We start from the raw sequence: 25149 nt of genomic DNA, 5'->3' as shown, positions 1-25149 counted from the left end.
TGGCTTCCATGAGGCTCTCCTGGCTCCATCAGGCTCTCCTGGCTTCCATCAGGGTCTCCTGGTCTCCATCAGGCTCTCCTGGCTTCCATGATGCTCCACTCTGTCCCAAGGGGCATCCACAGCTCAGCTTTGGTGCCCTGAAAGATCCAAAGGTTCCCCCCAAAAAACACCAGCCCAGGGACCTCCAGGATATTTGGGCTGAGCTCCCACTGCCCAGGCACCTGCATGGAACCCAAGTGACCGCTGGGACTCCATGGAATGTCCTGGGACAAACTGTCCCTGGTCAGACAGGGGTGCCATGGAACACAGGTGCCACTGGGACACGGACACTGCCCATGGAACCGAGTGTCCATGGGGACAGAGCCAGGCCTGATGGAACACTGGAGAACATTGTCACCCCATGGAATCCATGGAACCAGGTGTCCATGGTGACACTGGAGAACATTGTCACCCCATGGAATCCATGGAACCAGGTGTCCATGGTGACACTGGAGAACATTGTCACCCAATGGAATCCATGGAACCAGGTGTCCATGGTGACACTGGAGAACATTGTCACCCAATGGAATCCATGGAACCAGGTGTCCATGGTGACACTGGAGAACATTGTCACCCCATGGAATCCATGGAACCAGGTGTCCATGGTGACACTGGAGAACATTGTCACCCCATGGAATCCATGGAACCAGGTGTCCATGGTGACACGGGAGAACATTGTCACCCCATGGAATCTCATGGAACCAGGTGTCCATAGTGACACTGGAGAACATTGTCACCCCATGGAATCCCATGGAACCAGGTGTCCGTGGTGACAGAGCCGGGCCCAATGGAACCTACTGGAACACAGGAGAACATTGTTACCTGTTGGAACCCGGGCTGCTGAGAATTTTGGACTTTCTGAGCTGGCAGACACTGACCCCCAAGAGAACACTGCATTTGACCTGAGGCTGTGGAGAAGGCTTCCAAAATGGAATGATAGAACTGGGATTATGGGTGTGGAGTTTGAATAGAAGGGTGTAATATCACATGGTGGACAACTTGGAGTTTAAGGTTTTAGAATATAGTAATCTATATAAAGCAAGATGGAGGTTTTAGGGTGGAGGCTTCTCCTTTTTATTTGCCTTCTTCTTCTTCTTCTTCTTCTTCTCCTTCTCCTTCTCCTTCTTCTTCTCCTTCTCCTTCTTCTCCTTCTCCTTCTTGTCCTTCTCCTCCTCCTTCTCCTCCTCCTCCTCCTCCTCCTCCTCCTCCTCGTCCTCCTCCTCGGGTTTGGGTGGTATTGTGTAATTGGATAAAAAAGTCCCTTATGTTGGGCACAGGTGCTTGGTTATTGGGTTAAAAGTAAAAATAATTTAGGTGTCATTTCTTAATTGGACAGTTTATCCTCAGAAGACCTTGCAGAGAGAGAGACGGGGCTCCATTCTTACCTTGTTAGCGAAGTGCTGCAGAATTCACAGCTTGTGAGACTGTTCTAGAGACAAGAGCTAATGAACGCCTGAGTCCAAACAAGAAATGCTGTCTTGGGATTTCATCCCGACCTTGGCAGAAAAGAAGCAAAAGAATTGACTGTTACCCCACGGAATCTCATAGAACCAGGTGTCCACTGTTTCACGGTGCAGCCTCAGAGAGTGGTGAGACCATTGTGTCACCATGGAATATCCTGAAACCACGGCTCCCTTGTGACAAACCTGGGCTTTATGAAACCAAGGACACTGCTGGGATGCAATGGAATCTCAAGGAGCCAAGGGTCAGCTGTCAACACATCAGCTTCTCAGGAAACCAAGGCAAACACTGTGACACAGAGAGGGGCCCTCATGGGACCCAGGAGACCATGGTGACACTGTGGAATCTCATGGAACCAAGTGTGAATTGTTGCAGGACCCAAGAGACCATGGTGACACCATAGAATCTCATGGAACCAAGGTCCAGTTGTGACAAAGCTGGGCCTCCTGGAACCAAGGACACAGCCGTGATGCAATGGAATCTCTAGGATCCAAGGATCAATTGTCAACACATCAGGTTCTCATGAAACCAAGCAGAACATTGTGACACAGGGGAATCTCATGGGAGCAAGGCTCTGCTTTGATCAAGTGGGGCCTCATGGGACACAGGTGCCACTGGGACATTGTCAGGCCTGGTAGGAACAAGACACCACTGTGGCAGACCAAGGCCTCATGGGACCTAGGAGAGCCCTGTGACACAATGGAACCTGATGGAACCAAGGGCCCATTGTGACACGGCAGGGTCTCATGGAACCCCTGTGCCACTGGGACATTGCCAGGGCTGGTGCAAGCAAGGTTCCACTGTGACAAAGGCAGGGCTTGTGGCACCCAGGAGACCATTGTGGGACAATGGAATCTCATGGAAGCAAGGCCCCATTGTGACAAAGCGCGGCCTCATGGAAGCCCAGTGCCACTGGGACATCTCCAGCCTTGGAGGAAGCAAGTGTCCATTGTGACACAGCACAGCCTCAAATCACAGGAGAGCAGAGGGATGCCATGGAATCTTGGGGAACCAAGTGTCAATTCTAAACACAGCGAGGACTCATGGAACCCAGGAGACCATTGTGATGCTGCACTTTGTCACAATGGGGCCATGCTTCTATGAGGATCCATGGGCCCACAATGTTCTCCTGGGTTCCAGGAGGCCCCGCTGGGTCACAATGGCCCCTTGCTCCCACGAGCCACAGCATGGTCCCCGTTGCCCCTGGGTTCTGTGAGGCCCTGCTGCGTTCACAACTGACACTTGCTTCCATGAGATTCCATTGCGTCACAGTGGCCCCCATGTTTCCATGAGGTTCTGCTGTGTCACAGTGGACACTGGGTTCCACAAGAGCTGGCAATGTCCCAGGGGCACCTGTGTCCTGTGGGCCCCACTTTGCCAAAGCAGAGCCTTGGCTCCATGAGATTCCAGGCTGTCCCAATGCTCTGCTGAGTTCCACGAGGCTGTGCTGTGTCACAATGGACACTGAGTTCCACCTGCCCTGGCAATATCCAAGTGGCCCCTGGCTTCCATGAGGCCCCGTTGTGTTTGCAGGTGACACTTGTTTCCCCAAGATGTCATTGTCACGCCGCTCTCCTGGGCGCCCTGAGGCCTTGCTGTGTGTGACAAATGACCGCTACTTTTAAAATTTTTAAGGTTGATTCAACCTTGAAACAAATGACAACAAAGGACTGAAACAGGAGAAATCACAGCACTGGGAGCCCTTCCCCACCCCGTGGCTATCAGCCACGTGGCTCCTTCACAAATTGGCTGCTCCTCCTTTTAGACTTTTGGTGTTGCATCAGGTAATCCTAGCCCCACCCAAAGTCTGTCAGGTAACTCTTTGTGGCCGTCCATTGGTGGAGAATGCTTTCTTGCACCCTGACTGGAGAGCAGGTGTTGCCATGCCTGCCTTCCAGTGACAAACCTGCCCTCCCCAAATGCCCCAACCACCAAGGCCATTACAAGGGCAGGGGAAAGAGGACTATGGGGGACAGATGACAATAACATCACTACACATCTTAACACACACATAGGATCTATCTCCTCACTGTGAGACCCAACTATGACATTACTCATCTGTAACACTGTGCAATAATGGAGCCTTGTTCCTAGCAGACCTGGCAATGTCCCAGTGGCACCTGTGTCCCATGAGGCCCCACTTGGTCAAAGCAGAGCCTTGGCTTAACAACTGACCCTTGTTTCCTTGAGATTCCATTTGTGAAAAACACGTTCACTCTCCTGTGAAAATGTACAAACTTTAATAAGGGACAATGGGAGACCAGGACCATGGAACAAAGGTTATTACGGCCGGGTGCATCTTGGCACTCAGCCAGGAGCACCCTGTTACCTTCGGGGATCCCCTGAAATACCTTTCCCCTTACATCAGCCTGGTGCATATTCATAGAGCCTCATGCATATCCATCAACTACTTTACATATTCCAGGAATGATTTTACATGGCCCCTCCTTGGGTCTGCCTTTTCAGAGCATGTGTGTTTCTTGGCTGTGGTTTTGGCTCCTTCTCTTTATCACCTCCAGTTTTTGGGCCTTGCTACACTCTGCCTTCAGACGGGGAGTGCTGATAGTTGGCAGATCTGTACAGGTGTCCTCATCCTGGGTGCATTGGATGTTATCCCATCCAAGCAGGTAGTTTAACACAAGCACACTTCTATCAGTTATTTCTCTACTATGTCTAAGCTCAATTAACAACAGAAATAAAAACTACATCTTTAGAACCAAGTTATTTTAACACCACACATATAAAATCCATTTTAATATTTGCAAAAAGCCAATATTATGATATTTATCTATAACAGGGTGAAGGAGCCCTGGCCCAGGCTCTGGCCCTGGGGGACACGGGGACGCTGCTGGGGGGTTCCTGTCCCCCTGTGCCACCCCCAGGGCCCTGGCCCCCCGTCCCCGTGTCAGGCTCTGGGGTCGATCTCGTGGAACATCCTCTGGGGGAGGCTGCGGGGCCGGGGGGACCCGGGGGACCCGGGGGGACAGGGGACCCCGCTGTGCACGAGCAGGGTTGGACTGCTCTGGGGGGAGCTGTGAGGGGGCCGGGGCAGAGTGACCTCCCCAGGGACCTCATACAGCCCCCGTGATGTCACACTGTCCCCGTGATGTCACACTGTCCCTGCGATGTCACACAATCGCTCTGTTAGGTCACACAACCTCCATATGATGTCATTCAGCTGCTATGTGATGTCACACAGCAGATTTGTGGTGTCACAGTCACCCTGTGATGTCACAGCCTTCTCTGTGGCATCACACAGCTGCTCTGTGACTCTGTGTCACAACCCACATTGTGATGTCCCAGAGCCGCCTTCTGTGATGTCACAGCTAGCTCTGTGCTGTCACAACCCCCTCAGTGCTGTCACACAACCCACTCTGTGCTGTCACACAGCCCCTTGCTGCCATCCCAGCTGTTCTGTGGCTCTGGGACACAGCCCCAGAGGTGCTGCTGTGACACAGCCCCCGCGGGGACATCCCACAGCCCCGGCCAGTGCTGAGCCCCTGTGAGCTCTGTCTGTGCCCTGCTCGTGTCCCTGAGGGGCCCTGGCAGTGCCCCAGCCCTGCTGGGCTGTGCACAGGAGCTGCTCCTGCCCAGAGCTGTCTCTCTGCAGCTCTGCTGCCCTTGCCAGGAGCTGCCTCTGGGCCAGGAGCCCGGCCCAGCTCAGCAGCACAGACACAGCACAAGGACTTCAATCACCCTCTGGGCCTTTGCTGCTCTTTGCATCACACCCAGTCCCTCAGAGTGGGTTCAAAGACTTCTCAAGAGCTCCAAGTCAGATTGAAATACTGAAGTTTCTTGTACTTTAAAGAGATCCCTGTGAGGGACACCACCGAGAAAGTGTCCCCGGGTTCCAGGGAGAGCAGAACACTGGAGGCACTGATGGCAGCTGGGGACAAACAAGGCAAAGGTGTCTCTGGTGCTGAGCAAACCTGGATTTGTTTCAGGAATGCAAAGGGCCAAGGCCTGAGCCCCAGGGCCTGGCCAGGCAGATCCTGTCCCTCCCTCCTTGCTCAGGGCTCTTCCCGGGATGGGCCCTGGCATGTAGGGATGGGCAATGCCAAGGGCAGGAGCGTGGGGCGGCCCCTGCCAGGCTGCTAAGCAAGGACAAGGAGGCAATGAGGCCCCAGGCCTGCAAGGGTCACTTGTCCCCTCCTGGCTCAGGCCCAGGGCCAGCAGCCATGGCCAAAGTGCTGCCCAGGTTGGCTCTGTCAGGGCTGTCTTGCAGCTGCTGCCCATCCCTGTGCCCTGTGCAGCCCAGGCTGTCCCACGGTGTCCCTGCCCTAGCCTCTGTCCCTGCAGGCTCTCGGCATCCCCCGGCTGCCCCACCTGGCTGGGCCCTTCCTTTGCTGACAGCTCTGCCTCCTGCCTGCCCCTGCCTGCCCACACAAAGCCTGGGGCTGCTCCAGGCTCCTGCTGGGGACGTGCTGCACCACAGCCCTGCCCTGACAGGGAAATTCCTTTCTCCTGCAGCCACTCTGGGCCTCCCCAGCTGCCCTTGGCGTTGATTCTTTCTCTCTCTGGCTGTTTTCCACTATGTCAAAAGGATCCACCAGCCCTGAAATCGCTCTTTAAACACTCTCATGGCTCTGCTCCACTGTCCTCAGTCTCCACCCCACTGAGCACAGAGCTCCTTTGTCCCTATACAGTGCTCATGTTCCCAAGGCCTCCAAACCCCTCCTTGGGACATCTCTGGGCCCTCTCCAAGGTGTTTCCAAATGAAAACATTCAGCTCAGAGTCTAAAGAAATCACCAGAGGACAGGGCCAGCCCGACCTGTCTGTCCTGGCTACTTTTGTCTGGGAGCAATCCTTGGATATACAGAATTTCGGAGGCCAAATTCTAATTTTGGCCATGGTCCCTGGACAAGAAGGCTGGTTCTTTTCCATAAGAATGAAGGAACAGAGCCCCAGTGTTTCAGGGGCAGATGAGAGGTGACCACCAGAGGCCAAGGCCAGCCAGAGCTGGCAGGTTTTGTTTTGTGAGATACCCTTGCATAGAGGAAATTATTTTAGGGAGGGCACCCGTTTTGGCAAGGACCATCTGAAAAGTCAGACAGCTCTTTTCCATAGCAAGGAAAGCACAGAGCCCCAGTGCTCCGGGAGCTGATGAGAGGCAGCCCTTGACATCCCAAGATCAGCCAGAGCTGTCAGGTGGGCCCTGGGAGGCCAAGCCAGCCAGAGCTGTTCCATGTTCCCTGGGTTCCATGGGGTCCCACAGGGTCCCAATGGTCCCTTACTTCCATGGGGCCCTGAGGTGTCATAATGCCCCCTTGGTGACACCAGGCCCTGAAGGTTGGAATGGTCTCCATGGTTCCATCAGGCCCCACAGAGCCCCAATGGTCTCTGGGTCCATGGCGCCCCTCTGTGTCACCATGGCCCCTTGGTTCCGTGGGCTCCAGTGGTGCCACAATGATCCCCTTGGTTCCCTGGGCTCCAGTGGTGCCACAATGATCCCCTTGGTTCCATGGGCTCTTGTGGGGCCACAATGATTCCCTTGGTTCCATGGGCTCCAGTGGGGCCACAATGATCCCCTTGGTTCCCTGGGCTCCAGTGGTGCCACAATGATCCCCTTGGTTCCATGGGCTCCAGTGGTGCCACAATGATCCCCTTGGTTCCATGAGGTCCCCACAGTGTCCCAGGGATCTCCATGGGAAGGAAAGAACCCAGCCCCCCTGTTGCAGGCGCAGCCACCAGAGGCCCAGGCCAGCCAGCCTTGACAGTACTGGCAGATTTTGCCCGGGAGCAACCCTTGGATATTCAGAATTTCAGAGGTGGAATCCCAATTTCAGACATGGGCACTGGAGGAGAAGGATGGTTCTTTTCCATAGGAAGGAAAGCAGAGAACACCGGTGGTGTCTCAGGGGCAGATGCAAGGCGGCCATCAGAGGCCAAGGCCAGCCAGACCTCTCTGTCCTGGCAGCTTTTGTCTGAAAGCAACCCTTGGATATCGGGAATTTGGGAGATGGAATCCCAATTTTGGCCATTTCTGCATGGATAAGAAGGACAGTTCTTTTCCATAGGAAGGAAAGCACCCAGCCCCAGTGTTTGGACAGCAGGGGAGAGGCACCCCCAGGAGGCCAAGGGCAGCCAGACCTGTCTGTCCTGGCAGCTTTCACCTGGGAGCAATCCTTGGATGTACGGAGTTTTGGAGGTGGAATCCCAGTTTTGGCCATGGTCAAGATGGGTGTTTTTGCCCATAGGAAAGTAAAGCACGATGTCCAAGTGTTTAGGAAGAAGATGAGAGGTGGCCACCCTCAGGCCAAGCCAGCCAGCCCTGTCTCTCCTGGCACCTTTTGTCTAGGGGCTTTCCTTGGACATTGGGCATTTTGGAGGTGCAATCTCAGTTTTGGCTGTGGGTGCCTGGACAGGAAGAAGAGCTCTTTTCATAAGGAAGGAAAGCACCCAGCCCCAGTGTTTCAGAGGCAGATGAGGGCCAGCCCTCAGGAAGCCAAGGCCAGCCAGACTTGTCAGTGCTGGCAGCTTTTGTCTGGGAGCTATCCTTGGGTATAAGGAATTCCAGAGGCAGTTGCCCAATTTTGGCCATGAGTGCCTGCTTGAGATGGAGGGTTTTTTCCCACAAGAAATAAAAGTGATAGTGGAGCCCTGGAAAATGTAAAAAATAGTCTTTGAAAATATTGGGCTTTGTGTTTTCTCAGATCACCGCACCTGCCTAAGCAGTATGATAAAAGATATAATTGTAAGATGTGGTGATTTTTTAGTAATTAAATAGAATTATTACATAACCATAAGAAGAATTGTGAGAAACTCTGTTGGAAATTTAAAGGGGGCTATGTTTAGCTGAAATCTGTCCATACAATAGAAGGATATAAGTTTAATAATTAACATGAAAGTTATGTAATGATAGAGTATAAAACACGTTCGCCTCGAATGTATGGTCGGAATCAGATTTGGGTGGAAACTCCCCGATTCCCAGAGCTCTTGAATAAAAAGCACCGCATATAATCGCTGATGTGATTATGTGTTTCTGAACGCTAACATTTTGGCGACCCTGGATGGGACCCTGCGGGTGCTGCTGAGTGAGTTTCGCGACTCGACCGCGCTCCAGCCGGCACCGAGGGATTCTCGGGGAGCTCGATCGGCCGCGACCGCTTCTGCCACTCGCCACGTCCCCGGGAGAAAGGTAAGGTGCTTTTTACTTTGGTTTGGGTGCCTGCCAATGAGACGCAGCGAAAGCTACGCTTGGTTGGGCTAAAGGAATTCCTGCTGGGACAAGCCCAGGCGCCGTTCCATAAGACAATCGCGAAAGCGTTGCGGGTTCGGCAATTTGTGGTATATTTGGAAGGGAGAAACTGAAAGGGATTTTGGGCGGCAACACCTCTATCCCGCAAAGTTCTCCTTTGGGGTGCTTATTAGCACATTGGAAACAGGGGAATTTTGGGGAAGAATTACGTAAAGCTAAGTTGATTGATTATTGTAATACATGGTGGCCAGGATATGCCTTGGAGAATGGCGAAAAATGGCCAAAATACGGGACTCTGCAATATAACACTATTTCGCAGTTAATGTCGTTTTGTAAACAAGAAGGAAAATGGGATGAGGTTCCGTATGTTGATTTGTTTTTCTATTTACGGGCAAAGCCAGAATGGCAGGATGAATGTGGATTAATGATGGTTAAAACAACTGCAAGCAATAAGTGTGGGGTTTGTGAGGAACGTTGTTTAGAACACTTGGGTTTGGAAGAAAGCCTGAGTAGGGAAGATTATACAGATATTGATTTACAGGTAGCTCCAATAGGAACAAGAGAACCTAACCCTATCCCACCTGTTCCATCTGTCCCTATCCCACTGCCTGCTCCTACCCCACCTAGTCCTGAACCTGTCTCGTCTAGTACACCCTTCCCTCTTTATCATCCTCTCCCATCGTCACCTGATCCCTCTTCCTCGGAAGATGAGCAAAACCTAACTGTGGTAGAAAGGAGAGAGAGAGAGAATCAACAATGGGGTAGCCCACAGAACCAGGAGTCGGTCTAACCTTGCCCCAGTTATGGATAGAAAAGACATAGGCAGACAAAAACGAACTGTAATTGCCCCCTTGCCACAAAGTGTAGGAGTGGAAGGGCCAGTATTTATAAAAGTGCCTTTCTCTCCTGCAGATTTAGTTATTTGGAAACAATCAGCCAGAATTCATAGAGAAAATCCTGATAAAATGGCATGAGTATTAAAAATGGTTATAAAAACCTCAAAATCCTGACTGGGATGACATACAATAATATGTATATTAATATATTATATATATAATTATATATAGTATAATAATATATCTAACATATATCTATATGTAGTATATTAATATATCTAATATATTAATATTAGATACCTTGATGGATTCTACTGAGAAACAGATGGTACTTAAGGCAGACAAAGAAAGGGCAAGAGAGGACATCAGAAATGGACTCGTAACAGGGAATTTAGATGAGAATTTCCCAATTGAGGATCCAAATTGGGACCCTAATTTATTTTGCGATATGGGGAGACTACAGAAATATCAAGAGTGGATCCAAATCGGAGTTCAGAATGCTGTGCCCAAAACTATAAATTGGTCTAAACTATATGAAGTTCGGCAGGAAGAGACAATGTCCAGACTTGAACAACCAGTTTCACCAGGGCAATCAGTGCCAGCAGGTTACCAAGGGGATGGTTTTGGGGGAGTATACCAGCTGACTAGACATAGAGCCAGTAGAACAAGTTAAGGAACCTCTTATAAATAAACAATTAGGACATAAAGAGGTCAAATTTCTAATAGATACAGGAGCTACTTACTCGGTATTGAATGATTTGCAAGGACAAATTGGGGACAAGGAAACAGCAATAGTCGGCGCTACAGGGAAAGGAAAACGGCCATTCTTGCAACCCCAAATTTGTGTTTTGGGAACAAAGTTATAACACACAAATTCCTATACGTACCTGAGTGTCCAATTCCGCTTTTAGAGAGAGATTTGCTAGCGAAACTTGATGCGGTAATAACCTTTGAAAATGGGGAGCTTATAATGAAAATACCTGAATCAAAGACGGGACAGATTTTAATGATCAAAGAAAAACCTGTTCCCTCTATCCCTAGGGAGGTAGGAGATGCAGTGATTCCCTCTGTATGGGAGACAGATATACCAGGGAAATCTAAATTGGCACAACCAGTGCATGTAGAGTTAAAAGAAGGGGCGAGGCCTCTACAAGTCAAACACTATTCCATAAAACCAGAAGCATGGCAAGGAATAAGTAAAGATTATTGAGAAATTCTTGAAATACCGAATTTTACAAGTATGTGAACCAGAATTGAATACACCAATATTTCCAGTAAAGAAGCCAAATGGTGAATATAGATTAGTGCAGGATTTGAGAGCAATAAATAAAATAACAAAGGACATTTCTCCAGTGGTAACAAATCCTTACACATTGCTAACATCCGTAAAAGATATATATAAGTGGTTCACTGAAATTGATTTAAAAGATGCCTTTTTCTGCATCCCCCTTGACAAAGAAAGTAGGAAACTGTTTGCCTGTGAGTGGAAAAACCCAGGGAATGGGAGAAAGACCCAGCTCACCTGGACACGATATAAGAACTCGCCGACCCTATTCGGAAACCAACTGGCAAAGGAGCTGGATATTTGGACCGAGAGTGGGCAAGTACCAAGAGACCAATACCTGTTGTTGCAGTATGTTGATGATATACTAACAGCTACAGAAGAAAAGCAACCTGTATAAAGGTAACCATTGAGATTTTAAATTTACTGGGAATGGGAGGTTATAATGTACCCAGAGGAAAGGCACAAATTGCCCAACAGACTGTGATCTACCTGGGATGTGAAATTTCACAAGGGCAATGAAAACTAGGCACTAACCGTATCCAAGCTATTTGTGCTATTCCAGAGCCCCAGAATCTACATGAGCTCCGAGTCTTCCTCGGGATGGCAGGATGGTGTCGCCTGTGGATCATGGACTGTGGACTGATTGTGAAACCCCTGTGTGAAGCTCAGAAGATGCAGCCATTCACCTGGGGCAAGCCACAGAAAGAAGCCTTCCTAAAATTAAAGGAAGCACTGACAACTGCTCCAGCATTAGGGTTACCTGATCTGTCTAAAGATTTTCAGCTGTTTGTCCATGAAAGGCTGCGCCTAGCACTAGGAGTCCTGACCCAAGGTCTGGGAAGCTGGAAAAGGCCGGTGGGCTACTTTTCCAAACAACTTGACAGCATAAGTGCCGGGTGGCCTCCATGTCTGCGGGCAGTCGCAGCCACTGTGATGCTGATACAAGAAGCCAGGAAGCTCACGATGGGAAGGCACATAGATGTCAATGTACCACACATGGTAACCACTGTCTTAGAGCAGAAGGGGGGCCATTGGCTATCCCCAAGCAGGATGATGAAATTCCAGGTAGTCCTGACTGAGCAGGATGATGTCACATTAAAAACAACTAACCTTTTGAATCCAGCTTTGTTCCCAGGTACCACAACTGAAGAAGGCCCATTAGAGCATGACTGTGTGGAGGTAATAGAGTACACCTACTCAGCAAGAGAAGACCTGAAAGACGTCCCACTAGAGCAGCCAGAGTGGGAGCTGTTTACAGATGGGAGCAGCTTCGTGGAAAACGGAACCAGATACGCTGGGTATGCGGTAACAACAGTCAGTACAGCAGTGGAGGCAAAGGCATTACCACCAAATACATCTGCCCAGAAGGCAGAACTGGTTGCTTTAACCAGGGCACTAGAATTAAGTGAAGGGAAAAAGGTAAATATCTGGACTGACTCAAAATATGCTTTTGGAGTGGTGCATGTACACGGAGCACTGTGGAAAGAAAGGGGACTATTGTCCTTCTCTGGGTATGCACATTAAACATCAGGATGCAGTCCTGCAATTGATAAAAGCAGTACAAAAACCTCAACAAGTGGCAATCATACACTGCAAAGCATACCAATCAGGAAACTCCAAAATCTGTGAGGGAAATCGAAAGGCAGACTGGGCAGCCTGACAGGTTGCTCGAGAGGTGCAAACAACAATGGCATTGATACCTTTAAAGCTTAATGTATCCCAATTCAATTTGCCTCCAGAACCAAAATATTCAGTAGAAGATGAGAGACTGGCACGTTTGCTAAATGCACAAAAGAATTCAGAGGGATGGTATGTGACTGCACAAGGACAGATAGTGGTACCCCCTTGATAATGAGAGAAGTTCTACAAATTAAAAATAACGAATGTCACTGGGGTGCAGAGGCATTGGTACAATTGCTAAAGCAGAGTTTAATTTCGGTATGGATGTTAACAATGGCAAAATCAGTAATGTCAAAGTGTGATATCTGCTTGAAAAACAACCCAGTGGCTAGACGACAGGCACAGCTAGGAAGAATTCGGATAGGAATAGAGCCAGGAGACTATTGGCTGGTAGATTTTGTAGACTTGCCAAGAACTCGAGGATACAAATACCTGTTAGTGGGGGTTGACACATTCTCTGGCTGGCCAGAAGCCCTTCCCTGTCGCACCAACCAAGCAAAGGAAACAGTAAAGTGGTTACTAGGAGATTATTCCCAGGTTCGGGGTACCCCTAGGGTATCATCAGATAGGGGGCCCCATTTCATAGCTACAGTAGTAAGAGAGGTAAGTAGATTGCTGGGGATAACTTGGGACCTCCACACACCATGGAGACCCCAGTCAAGTGGACAGGTAGAGAGGATGAATCAGACACTAGAGAGGCAAATCAGTAAAATATGCCAAGAAGCCAAATTGCAGTGGCCCCAGGCTTTGCCAATAGCACTGCTGAGGATTCGGATAAAGCCTAGGAGTGGGATGTCAGTCAGCCCTTAGGAGATATTGCATGGGAAACCATATGAATCTCCTGAGCCTAACCCTAATGTGCACGTCACAGGAAAGCAGGAAGTGTATAATTATGTTCTGTCTCTCGGGAAAACTTTAGCTCGGCTCCGGAGCATCCTCGTGTGGAATAGACCGCTGACTCTCGAGAGCCCAGTTCATAACATACATCCAGGAGACGAGGTGTACATCAAGAACTGGAACGAAGAACCGCTGAAAGAAAAGTGGAGTGGGCCCCACCAGGTACTGCTGACCACCTTTACAGCAGCCAAAGTAGCCGGCGTGGACCCCTGGATTCACTACACCCGAGTGAAGAAAATCCATCCTGGATCACAGACTGTGTAAACTCTGGAACCAACAAGGCTGCAGATAAGATGTGTTTAATCACTTTGAGAATGCTATCAGTAATTGTGCCAATGTTATGGTCATTAATGTCTTTGGGATGTGGAATGCAAAAAGATCAACTAACCACTCTTCATTCTAGAATGAAGAGAGAGGTACAAGCAGAAACACAGGTGATAAAGGTTTCTAATGCAATTTGGGCTGAGAATGTAATGATTGGATTAGTCAAAGACTTTGCCAAAATGAAAAACACCTGTAGAATAACTGCCTGTATACCAATACCAAAGGGCAGCAGGAGATCCAGTAAATTGGGGAATCATAACAGCAAAACTACCTGAAATACAAAAGAACAAAACAATTGCATGCAAACAGGTACCCGAATCGAGGCAAGTAATCAAGGAAACTTGGGAGAAAATAGGAACATGGATGAGACCCATGGGCCAGAAAGACTGTATTCTAAGTGATGGCACACTAGGAACCCCTATGGGAGAATCAGCAGGCATCACACAATGGCAATGCTATTTGCCACACTATAAAAAGATTACAGAAAATGTTACAGAAACCACTCTGGTATGGAAGTGTGAGGCCAAGGATCAGAAAGATCAGACAGAGCCTTGGGACAGTGCGTGGTCTGTGAGTATCCTTCAAAGATTCCAATGTATGGCAAACACCCCTTGGTGCATTAAGTGGGAAGGCTCCGAGAATGAAACAGATCCAGCAGTAACAAACACTGCCACCAGTAGCAGAACGAGGGCAGACAAAGTAAGTTGGTGGGCATGTAATAAAACTTATGACTGCACTTCTGATGATGCAGAGATAAAGCAGATGCCACCTCTGGCAATAGCCCTACAAACCGGCTGTGCTTGCAGAGGGATCAAACATAAACAAGGCAGAGGGAATTATAAAGCAGTTGTAGGATGTACCAGGAGTACAGTCCGAGGTCCAGGACAATTTGTATGGGCAGCAAGCGATGGCACCTGGACAACACATCTGCCTGTAGATGGGAAAGTAAAGGAAATTACTTTAGGCCTCCCAACCTCATGTCCAATTTGGAAAAAGTCCCCATTTAACGGAAAACATGAACTTGTGCAGATAAGAGCAAGACGAGAAGTTCTAGACAATGAAAATCCAGATGACACTTGGCAAGAACCCTCTGGTGGAGTGAAATTTGGGTGGGCCCGAGAGTCTTTGCTTGGTCCTACAGCAAACTATCAGAGTAGAAGATGCTGTACAAACTTACAGGTCAGGTAGATAGACTGGCAAGAGTCACCCGGGAAGGATTTAAAGAATTAAGCCAGCACAAAAATGACTTTACAAAATCGATTAGCCTTAGATTTGTTACTCCTGAAAGAGCATGGAGTATGTGGATTTTTAAAGGGACGGGTTGGTCATTGCTGCGTTCACATCCCAAATGTAACTGCAGATGTAGAATGTGACATCAATCAGTTGAAACAAATAGAGCATGAAGCACAAGAAGAGCAAAAGGATTTGACTACGACCTGGCTAGGCAAAATCTTTAAAGGGTTAGGGTGGAATGTGAGTTCATGGATTAAATCTATCATTGAGACTGTGATAATCTTACTAATTGTATTCTTAGCAATTTGGTTAGTTCACAGCATCTTGAAAGGAGAGATACAGAAGAAAACATCCTGGAACCAGAAGATAATAAAGGCACTGACACGAGATCCACGCCCACCATCTTCTGCTTCTCCAGTGCGTGACAGCATCCACGACAACGTTTACATCAACCATGGACTTGAAGAACGTCAAGAATAAATTGAGAAATAAGGGACTGTATCAAGTGAAAACATTTACACCTATAGAGAAGTGAAAATGCTTTCAAAGGGGGGAGAATGATAGTGGGGCCCTGGAAAAATGTCAAAAATAGACTCTGAAAATGTTAGGCTTTGTGCTTGCCAGATCATGTGAAATTGCACCTGCGTAAGCAGAACATGATAAATGATATAATTGTTAGATGTGATGATTGTTTAGTAATTAAATATAATTATTGTTTAATCATAAGAAGAATCATGAGGAACTATGTTAGAAGTTTGAGGGGGGCCACGAGGAGCCCATGCTTGGCTGAAATCTATGTATACAATAGAACAATTGAAGTTCAGTCATTAACATGAAAGTTATATAAGGATAGAATATAAAAACACGTTCATCCCGAACCCATGTCGGAGTCAGATTTGGGTTGGTACCCCTGACACCCAGAGCTCTTCAATAAAAGCACCTGCATATAATCATTCTGGTGATTATGTGTTTCTGAACGCTAATATACCCAGTAAAGTGTTAAACCCTTCCCAGTTGCTGTGCATGAGGCTCTATGAATATGCACCAGGCTGATGTAAGGGGAAAGGTATTTCAGGGGATCCCTGAAGGTAACAGGGTGCTCCTGGCTGAGTGCCAAGATGCACCCAGTTTACATCTTCCAAGAACTGTTTAGCATGGCTCTGCTCTGGATCTGCCTTTTTAGAGCATGCAGATTCCTTGGTTGTGGTTTTGGCTCCTTCTCTTTATCACCTCCAGTTTTTGGGCCTTGGTGCACTCTGCCTTCAGACAGGGAGTGCTGATAGTTGGCAGATCTGTACAGGTGTCCTCACCCTGGGTGCATTGGATGTTATCCCATCCAAGCAGGCAGTTTAACACAAGCAGCTATTTCACTGAGCTTAATTAACGACAGAAATAAAAACTATAGAACAAAGCTACTTTAAAAAACAGTCCCAGCCCATATTTGATCCCAGTCTGTGTGGTCCTGATCCATATGGTCCCAGTCCCTGGGATCCCAGTCCATACAGTCCCAGTCCATATTTGACCCCACTTCAGGCTATCCTGGTCTGGAGGGTTCTGATCCACAGGATCCCCATCCATGTGATCCCAGTCCAGGTGATCCCAGTCCATATTTGATCCCAGTCCATCTTTGATCCCAGTCCGTATTTGATCCCAGCCCATATTTGATCCCAGTCTGTGGGGTCCTGCACACACTCCCAGGGTCTGGAATTCCAGTTCCCAGCAAGGAAAAAATGTTCCTGCCCTTGAACTTCCTTCCTATCCCCTCAACAAATTGCAATAAAACTATAAACAAAGAAATAATAATTGAAATTAAATAAATTATAATAAAAATAAAATATAAAAATCTCAACTCTTCTTTCCAATGATTCAACTCCAACAATGATTCAACTCAAACCAGCAATAACTATTACTATAATATTACCAATGCATATAAATAAACAAATTATATATCAAGAAATACCTTTTGAAAATTTTAACTCGATGACTAATGTACTTTAGATAAAAAATATGTAAAGAAATTAACATGTAATCTAACACCTCTTAGTTAAACAATTCATATTACAAATACACTAAACACAAAACCAAACACCAGTACAATTTCTCAGACATTTCAACCAAACAATTAAACTTTAATAACATCCTTAAGTACTCTTGAAAAATTAAAATTATTTTTAAAACATTAATTGTGTGCAGGTGGTTTTATTTGGATATTGGTTTTTGGATTGTTTGGGTTAGATGATTTAAAAAATGGGACTTTTATAGGAATTGAATCAGCTGAGAAGGTGGCACTCTGCAAACAGAACTGACTGAAAATGAACGGGACAGAAATCAGTAACTCTGAAAGTTTTATTTGCTATCAAATACATCCCACACACCCAGCCCCACACAATCCCCATCCCACTGCTCCAAATTGAGATCCCACTTCTCCCAATCTCCTTCCAACTCCATCTCAACTTGACAGTTGTGGAATGGAGTGAGTTTGGCATGGGATTGAGTTTTTTGAGGAAGGAACAAGCAATCTGAGGTGGAATTGAGCCCTTTTTGGGTTAAAATTCAGTTATTTTCAGTGGAATTAGAGTGGTTTTGAGGTGACTGTTCCATCCCAATGGACTTTTGGAGGACAGAGAGATGGAGAAGAGAAAAAAATTCAGGTCAAACCAAAGCAGAAGCAGCCAGGAGTGTCCCCAACATGGATCACAGGGAATGTGAGTGACCAGGGCTGTGCCCAAAGTGCCTCCTCCAGTGGGGGATGGAGCTGCAGCAGCGCATGAAGCTCTTCCCGCACTCGGGGCACTCGCAGGGCTTCCCTTACCGGTGCCTCCGTTGGTGTTTGGTCAAGTTAGAGCTGCAGGAGAAGCTCTTCCCACACTGGGGACACTCGTAGGGCCTCTCCCCAGTGTGGATGCGCTGGTGGGTGACGAGGGTGGAGTTGTGCCTGAATCCCTTCCCACAGTCGGGGCATTGGAATGGCCTCTCATCTGTGTGAATCCAATAGAGCTGGAGGAGTCTGGAGCTGGTCAGAAACCTCTTCCTGCATTTATCACACTCGTAGGGCCTCTCCCCTGTGTGGATGCGCCGATGGGTGATGAGGGCGGAGTTACGCTTGAATCCCTTCCCACAGTCGGGGCATTGGAAGGGCCTCTCCTCTGTGTGACTCTGATAGTGCAGGAGAAGATGGGACCTGGTCTGAAACCTCTTCCCACACTTGGAACACTCATAGGGCCTCTCCCCAGTGTGGGTCCTCTGGTGCCTGATCAGGCTGGAGCTGCAGCTGAAGCTCTTCCCACACTCCCCACACTCGTAGGGCCGTTCCCCAGTGTGGGTCCTCTGGTGCCTGATCAGCTCCGAGTTCCACCTGAAGCTCTTCCCACACTCCACGCACGTGTGGGGCTTCTCCCCATCATGGAGCTGCTCATGGAGCACCAGCTCTGAGCTCTGGCTCCATCTCCGGCCGCCTTCCCGGCCCATGCTGCCTCTTTCCCCCTCACATCCCCGCCATCTGCGTTTGCAGCCCCTCCTCGTGCGGCATCTCCGGGCCTTTTCCTCCCCGTTGGCTTCCTGCGCCGTGGAGCCGCTCAAAACGGCCTCTGCCACCAGGTTCTGCCGCGGGCATTTGTCCTCCCTGCTCTCCATGCTCAGCTCCTGCCCTGGGCGAGGAAGGACAAGGACAGCATGGGATTTGCCTCCGTGCCACAGGCAAGGGCAACGAGATCCCCCCAGGCCGTCTCTGGGGACGCACTGCCCCCTCTTGGCTCTCCCCATTTCGGGATGCCGGGGCTGTTTGGGCTCCTGGGCTCCCTTCTCCCCTCATTCTCGGATCTGCGCTGCAGCGGCTCCAAGGAGTCCCCCCTGCCCCTCTCCAGGCTCTTGAGGCTCCCGCCAATGGCGGCGCTCCCCCCTCTCTGGCCTCCCCACTTTGGCCTCCTGGGGCACACAGGGCTCTGCTCCTCCAGGCTGCCTCTGCCGGCAGCCGCCACCGCCACCCCCGATGTCCCCCCGAGGGGCCTTTTCCGCTCACCCTTGGACTTCTTCATTCTCCAAACATCCCCCCAAAAACCCAACCCAGGGACCCCCCGGGATATCCAGGCCGGGCCCCCCCTCCACACTCACCGGAGCCATGGGGGGGGCGATGATCCCACAGGTGGGGGCTGCGAATTCAGGCAGGGCTCGAGACCGCGTGGCTCCCGCAGCTCAGCCTTGATCCGCCCTGGTCCCTCCTCTTCCTCTTCTTCCCGCTCCTCCTCTGTCCCATCTCCACCTCCCTCTCATCCTCCCCCCTAACCCCGCCTCCTTCACTGCTCTTTCTCCTCCCGCTCCTCCTCTTCCATCCCCCCTCCTCCTCCTCCCCTGTCTTATCCCCACCCCCATCTCCTCTTCCATCCCTCCCCTTCCATTCCTCCTCCTCCTCCTCCCCCCTAACCCCGCCTCCTCCTCCCCCTCCATCCCTGCCCTTCCCTCCCTCCTCCTCCTCCCCCAGCAGCAGCCACACCCTCGGTGCCCCGTTCCCGCAGCCCTCGCAGCCCGCGGCAGCAGCGGCCATGGAGCCGGGCCAGGTCGGCATGGGCAGCGCGGGGCTCTCGGCTGCTCCCAGCCCCTGCGGGCGGGGGCAACCCGGCCCGGGCCAAAGGAGAGGCAAACTGAGCAAACTGGGGGCAGATCACAAAGCTAAGGATGCAGCAGAAAATGGAGCTGAAAGAGTTATGTTAATATTAACTCCAAACGAGGAAAAACTGGAAATTCCAAAGTTTAGCGAAGCCGAGAAAAAAGAATTAAACAAGATAGGAAATGAACAAGATAAATCAGGGAAATAGAAACTTCTACATGGAAGACAATTACTTAATAAAATGTGCTTACTAGGAAAAGATTAGAAGACGTGCATCAGAAACCCCACTGGCGTACTCAAGCTTTGTGTGATCATTTTTTAAGGAATTTTGGGTGCACTGGGATTTTTGGTGTAGCGAAGCAAGTCACTGAAAGATGCTTAATTTGCCAAAGGATAAATAAAAAGGTGATGAGAAAAACAACATTAGGAGGTCATGAGTGAGCTCGTCGACCATTTCAAAATATCCAAGCAGAAGTTTAGATTTGTTAGGTTCTGGATTTATTTGGAAAAAAAACCCATTTAATCTAGAAGAAAGAGAATATGCCATATGTTAGACAGGAGATTTTAGGAGAATAAAAATCTTTGAAGTATCAGAAACACCCGAGGAAAAAAACCAAGAAAATAAAAAGGGGAAATGAAAGGGAGGGGAACAAGAGGAAAAGTCAGAAAGAGAGTGGGATCCTCTGCAGCTCTTGCCCCCTCCGTTGGCGGCCAAAGGCGCCTGTCCCGGGTCCCGGCTCGCTGCCCGCCTCAGCTCCGCCTGCCCCGGTTTCCATCCCAGGTGCGGGCTCACTGCCCAGGGCAGCTCCACCTGCCCCGGCGCTGGCGGTGAATTTGTGTGCCCTGGCCCCACTGCCCGGCCCGCGGCCGCTCTGCCGGCCATGCTGGGGAAGATGGGGTTGCTCTGTCCTGCCGCGTGGGCCGAGGTCACCGCGCCGACCGCACCGAGGGCGGGTCCCAGCCATCCCATCCCCGGCTGCCCTGCCCGTGCCAGCTGCGCTGGGCAGCGCCGCTGCTGCTGCCGGGGTCTCCCACCTGCCTTTTCTCTGCCGGGAGCTGCCGGATCAGCCGCCAGAAGCCATGTGGGGGCTGCCCACGCTCCGGCTCGGCCTCCACGGGAAGATCCCCCTCTGGCGATTCCGGCAGCAGACCCTGCCCACACTCCGACCGAGCCTCGGCGGGATATCCTCCCCTGACCCCTCCTGCTCTGAGTTACGTCCCCTTGGTAACCACAGCTCCGGCTGTTCAGGGAAAATCCCTCTCTCTACAGGAAGCACCTTATCGAAACACTAGGAGCTCAGTTAAAAGGCAGCCCTCTCCAAATTCTTTCTCAAAACACGGGAGAAAGGCTACAGAAGGTAAAAAAGTGAAAGAGTTAGATGAAGGGATTGCTCTATTGCCGTTAAGAGAGGTTCCCATGGCAGGGATGCGCTGCCCCGCCCCGCGGGAGCCACCGGCGCCCCTGCCGGCCGTGACCGGAACTGCACCCAAGGGGAAAGCGCCGCGGCCGAAAGGCCGGGACCGGCTCCGGGCTCTGTTTGTTGTCACTGCCGGAGCTGTTTATACACACTACTATTATTATATTATACACACTAGTAAAGAACCGTTATTCCTAATCCCATATTTTTGCCTGAGAGCCCCTTGATTTCACTATCCTAAAAATTAAGAGGGAGGGGCTTTGCATTCTCCATTCCAAGAGAGGCTTTTTCTGCCTTCCCAAGCAGACGCCTGTCTTGTAAAGCAAGACAAGCACCCACAGGCACTGAGGGGGGCTGCAGGAGGGGCAGAAGAAGGCCCTGCAGCACTTGGGCACAAAGGCCCAGCAGGTGAATGCAAGAAGGGAGCAGCAAAAGGCCAAGCTGAAGGCAAAGGCCAGGGCAGAGCTCCTACAGCCCCTGAGGGATCAGCCCCAGGGCCCAAGGGGGCCCCGGCACCCAGGGCACGGCTCGGCCACAAGCACCCGGCAGAGGCATTGCCCTCCTCGGCAGGGCACAGCCCACCCAAACAGCCCCTGGCAAGGAATCAGGGCTCCGGCTGCAGGGCACAAGGACACTGCAAGCAGAGACAGCAGCACCCTCAGGACCAGCAAGTCCAGCCCGTGATGGACATGGATTGGCAGGGCTGTCACAGCTCCCATCACACCAGGGACCCTCCACACTGGAGCCCTTGAGAACATTCAGGTGGGTCTGCATTGAGAGGAGGCATTTCCTGATGGACACAGGGGCCTCTCAATCTGCTCTGAATCTTAGACCTAAAGGGGAAAATAGTAAAGGAATATTTTAATTTTTAAGGGAATGAGTGGGAAAGATGAGCAGGTATGATTTGTTCAACCACTATTAGAAGCTGTGGGGGATAGGTTTGAAATAAATGAATTTCTTTTTCTTCCTCCTGTGATTGTAATTAACTAGGAAGGAGTTTGAGAGCTGGATTTTAATACTGTAAAAAGGGATACAGAGGCTAGTTCTGTTGTACCTCTGTGTCAAAAGTCTGACAAGGCCTATGCTGAAGTGAACCCAGAAGTGTGGGCAGCCCCAGGGAAATACAGAAAATTAGATATGGAGCCTCTACAAATTAAAGCAACCAGGACAAGCACTACCCTGTTCCAAGAGAGGGAAGGAAGGGCTCACAGCCTGGTATTGAGTCCCTGTTAAAGGCAGGGCTTTTGGAGCCAAGGATGTCTCCCTACAACACTCCTATCTTGCCAGTCAACAAACTGGATGGATGGACACAAGGAGGAAACACAGAATTTTCAAGTGTTAAAATTAAGATTAACTGAGGCGAGTGGCCTGGCCCTTCCAGACAGGGAAAAAGAATTTGAATTATAGGTGGACGTTAAACAGGGTCTTGCCAAAGGAATTCTTGTGCTAAAATGTTTAACCCAGTGGCCAGAGAGCAGCCTCATTGTCTGCAGAATTGTGCAGCCACAGCTTCCATGGGAGCAGAGGCCTGAAAACTGATGACAACAGGAGGATCTCCTAGAGTTCAAGTCTGGCATCAAGTTAAAGCTTTGACAACCAAAAGAGCCTCTCAATGGATGAGCAGGGCTCGGTGATTACAGTATGAAACTTGTTCAGTGGCACAGGAGGATTCAGAACTGAGGACAGGGCAAGGGTTTAACCCAGCCTCCTGTTTGAACAGCCTGGAGAGGGGCTGGCAAGGAACCCAGGACTGCACTCAAGGGACAGAGCTCCCGAGCCAGGCTGGGAGAGATTGATGGGACATTCCCTGGCCTGAGGGAGACAATGTGTTTGTGGATGGCTCTGCAAGGGCAGCAGAAGGGAAAAGAGCTACAAGACAGGCTGTTATTAAGGAAGGGGAATCAGACAAAGCGCAGGTCACCGCCCCATGCTCAGCTCAACCCGCGGAGCTCTGGGTGCTTGTAAGAGCCTGGCACTGAAATGCCCTGAGCAGGAAGGCTTCAAAATCTTCTGGTGACACCATGGCACCTAACAGGGGGGCAAAAGCAATTCTGACTGCTTCAGCAATCACTGGATCACTTATTAACCTATTTCTAAAACAAATAATTCAAAGATAATGGATTGTGGAAGCAATAGATTCAGATGGGGAACTCATTTTACAGGAAAGACCCTTCAGGGGGTTATGGCAGCTTTAGGAATACAATGGGACCTCCATAACCCCTGGCAAGCCCAGAGCTCGGGTTGGGTAGAAAGAATGAATGGGGAAATAAAGAAACACCTTTGGAAGCCGGAGATAGAAACCAAGATGCCATGGGTACAGCTTTTGCCATTGGCTTTGGCAAGAAAAAGAGCCAGACCCAAGGCAGATATTCAATTATCTCCCTTGGAATTCATGTCCGGAATTCCTTACCTGGGCAATTCTCCACCTAGTGCAGGGTGGAAATAAGGGATGTAAATGTAAGGCAGGCTGTAGCCAGGATCCTGTCTCCTGTGGAATCTCTCCCCCAGGAAGCTGGGCTGGCACAGAGCCTGCCCTGGGACTTTGCTGTTGCCAACACCCAGCCAGGACCTCGGCTCCTGCCTAAGGAGTGCAAAGCAGCACCACTGGTGGCCAAGGGGCCCACGCCAAGTGTCCCTGAGGCCAGAAACAGCCGCCAGCACAGCTGAGCACGGGGGGACCCCTCAGCCTGGCCTCAGGGGCTCTGAAGCCCCGGAGATTTGCACTTCCCGCCTGCAGCAGGACCATGGCAGCCGCCCCTGAGCCTGCCCTGAAGGCAACGCAGCAGCAGCCAGGGCTCCACAGCGGGCCAAGCCCCTGGGCCTGCCCACAGATCCTCTGCTCAAACCCTCGGGAATCCTGGCCACCCTCCTCTGGCACCTCCAGCCACTGCGGCCAAGCCTCGCTGCCGCTGCTGCAGCTCCAGCGCTGGCTGGGCCTGCACTGCCACAGCTGCTGGGGAGCACCGCGGCACAATTCCACCCTGGGGCTCACTCACACCCACACTCTGGGCTGCCTGCGACTGCACTGCTGCAAAATGTACCCATCCTGCTTCTTTTAAATCTTATTTCTCTGCTCAGAAAGGTTTCTCTACTCAAAGGTTTGCCTTTAGGAAAGAAATTTTAAAGGTTTTATTTAAGGGGTTCCCAGTCTGTTTGGATGTTAAACTCATCTCCACCACTCAATGGAGACGAGTTTAACATCCGAACAGACTGGGAATAGCCCAAATGACACCCACAGAGATAAGGACCAGCAACAAAACATCAACGCCCCGCAGCAAACAGCAACCAACAGCTACCCCAGACACTGCCCCCGGCACAGCTGGAGACACCTGGTCTGGAAAAGGCTGAGAAGGAAATCCAGGAGTGTGGGCGGAATTCACAGCAGAGGGGAAGAAATCCGAGTCTAATAGGAAACCAAACACTAAAAACTTACACGACTTGGAAGCAATGAATATTAAAGCAGTGGATTTAGATTGGTTCAGACTACGTAAACTTTAGGAAAAATCGGGTAAAACTGACATGTCATGGAATGATTTTTTCTGCACAGCTGGGCTATGTGTGGATGAAAGTATTTCTGTTGCCCATCCTGGCCAGAACCAAGCAATGCCTTGACTCTCTCACACGAAAGAGATTCTTGGAGAGTTTTTGTTTTCCCTACAGTTTCAGTGATAAGATTACAACATGAGAAACATTTTTTATAATAATCCTACTTTATATTGTCAGGTAGGTTTGGGACAGAAGGGTGAGAATCAATTTTTGGTCTGGGTTTTTCCATGTTCGCCTTTATGTTGCATTTTGCAAAATTGAAGAGCTTTAACCGTGATACTTTTAACTCTTAAATAGTTAATACTTTTTTTTTAAAAAAGCAGGGTGAAGCTGCAAAGGGAAACAGCAAATGGAGAATGTTGGGAAAACTTTACTATAAATAAATGGGGGGGAATTGAGATGAGGGACTACATTTTGTTCGTCATGAAAAAGAGACCAGTGTGTTACAAGAGTTGTCTGCTGACTATTTCTGTACTACTTCATGAGATATGAGCTACAAGGATACCAGGGAAGGGGTTGCAGGAGCCCACACATAGTCCCACCCAGCAAATGGTACAAACAGATAACTCACAGAAATAACGACCAGGGAAAGGCTGGGGAAAGGGCAGGGGCAGATAAACACCCAGCA

The sequence above is a fragment of the Agelaius phoeniceus genome, chromosome 28 (assembly GCF_051311805.1).
Source record: "Agelaius phoeniceus isolate bAgePho1 chromosome 28, bAgePho1.hap1, whole genome shotgun sequence".
In the NCBI taxonomy this organism is placed as follows: domain Eukaryota; kingdom Metazoa; phylum Chordata; class Aves; order Passeriformes; family Icteridae; genus Agelaius; species Agelaius phoeniceus.
The sequence above is the reverse complement of the archived record's forward strand: the minus strand, read 5'-3'. Positions refer to the sequence as shown.